The following is a 2,377-nucleotide window of genomic DNA, read 5'->3' on the forward strand; positions in this document are numbered from 1 at the left end:
CCTACCCTGGTGTTCTCATGTTTCCTTACCTCCTCATCCCTCACTCCCTACCCTGGTGTTCTCATGTTTCCTTACCTCCTCATCCCTCACTCCCTACCCTGGTGTTCCCATGTTTCCTTACCTCCTCATCCCTCACTCCCTACCCTGGTGTTCTCATGTTTCCTTACCTCCTCATCCCTCACTCCCTACCCTGGTGTTCTCATGTTTCCTTACCTCCTCATCCCACACTCCCTACCCTGGTGTTCTCATGTTTCCTTACCTCCTCATCCCTCACTCCCTACCCTGGTGTTCTCATGTTTCCTTACCTCCTCATCCCTCACTCCTGTAACTGTCCGTGCTGGATCTGTCCCCGTTGTTTTAAAAAGCTAAATAAATGATTAGCATGACGTCATCCAGCTATCCAAACCTGTCTGGTGTACAGCTAGTACAGAAGCTTCGCATGTACTGCTTCCCTTTCCCGCGAGTCTGCTGTCTGATTGTGAGGTCAGGCTGATCTGATATCAGCTCTTTGGCTGCAGAATCTCCACCAAAGTTCTCCTCTCAAACGGGTCTTGGAGGAGGAGTGCTCGCCTGTAGAGACTTCTCCTGACGAGAACGCGCAGTGAGGGGGGCCTGATCGTTCTGGCCCAAGCTGAATCTATTTGAGGGCGCTGATTGGCTAAATTGTATGTCACTCATTTATATCTTTAATCAGCAATTGGCTAAACTGCTTCATAGACCCGCCTCTTTTGGGCCAAAACGATTTGGCCCCCCAAGCTGCGCGTTCTCAGAGTGTCGCGCACACAGACAGAGAGCACGAGCAGACGAGCACACAGGCGGAGAGGACGAGCAGGAAAAGCATATATTTTGCGCAGATATCATATTTTACACACATTACTGGGTACATTTCATAGTTCAAACACACAAATATTGACAATTTGTATAATTTATGATTATTATAATTATTATTTTTTTTTTTTTCCTTTTTTGTGTGGCGCATGGTGGGGCCATGCCCCATGGCCCTCTATTCACCAGCCGCCACTGCAAGCTATACTATTTCTCACTTTTATGTGGCGCCAAATGCTGTGAAAGAATTATACACAGATTATGTCAATATAGAAAAAAGCCTGGATTGTCCAATTTACACCTCCATTATGCTTCCACATCAATACCACTGTTCACTTAAGAAGGTCAGGACCTGCATGTACTGGGAATTACTAACATCGGCTGTATTCCCCCTCCCCCCCATTTACATCTTTCAGTGTATCGGGCCAAGTCTCCTGGAAGGGCAGGATTGTGGGTCACAGCCTCCTGGGGCTCGGAGGGTATGTTCCACCGTGTGTTGTCAGCAAGGCAACAACAGCAGGTGGTCTCACATCCTTCCCTCTTTCCCGGGCTCCTGACGACCTGCACGGCATATGCTCTGGGAACCCTTGACGCAGACATTTGTGTTTGTTCGGTCAAATTTAATCAAGATGGCATCTGTTGATGTTTAATGTGAGTAATTGTCCTGTACAGTATGCATGTGTGTGTACAGAAAGACAATGTTACAATACACTGAGGGAAAGCATTTAGGGAAATTATATTTGTTTCTCAAAGCTCACATGCTGGATATGTCTTTACTATTGATGTTTATTCGGTCACAGCGGCTGATACCACATTGAACTGTTTTTTTGTTGTTTTTTGGAACTATGTGAAATGTCGTCTTGTTACGAGTGCATTCCCTCTGGGACGGGGTGTTGGTCTGTGTCAAACCATGTGCCACACTAATAACTGTCTTGGATGAATGTACCTGCAACTGGGTGGCTGTGGAAATGAATTTCCTCCTCGACAACAAATAGAGCTCTAATCTAATCTAGCCTGCATCTTTCAGAGTGTGTGAGGATACATGGACATAGCGTATTTGTGTGTGGTCGTACTTGTATATATGTTGTGTTAGAGTGCAAGTGGGTGCATGACTTAGTGTGTTTGTGTGTGTGTGTAGTATGTGCATATGTATTAAGGTTTGCCTAAGATCCCATTGTTGACTTCAAAAGGATTCCTCTGAGGTTTTAATTATGCTACTGCTTAACTTGGCACCAGAGAAAGAGAGTGATCCTGGCTGAAGCCTATAAATCTCTTAGTGCAGACACATCCACACCCTCCAAAGCCTTCGACTCCCCTAGACCTCCCAGACACATTAAGGAAGAGCACCCAGGTTGGCCCCAACCACAGTCACTTTACACATACACATACACATGGACAAAAGCAAAAACGCTGAGCACACATGGGCGAACAGATGCCTGAGCTGACACAATCAGACTTGCCCTCACATGCACAAACATGCATTCTTCTGTGTGCATCCACTTTAATGTTTGCATGCATGCATATACAGGAGGTACACAGGTGCATATCTTAA

The sequence above is a fragment of the Melanostigma gelatinosum genome (genome assembly GCF_949748355.1).
Source record: "Melanostigma gelatinosum genome assembly, chromosome: 19".
Lineage (NCBI taxonomy): Eukaryota > Metazoa > Chordata > Actinopteri > Perciformes > Zoarcidae > Melanostigma > Melanostigma gelatinosum.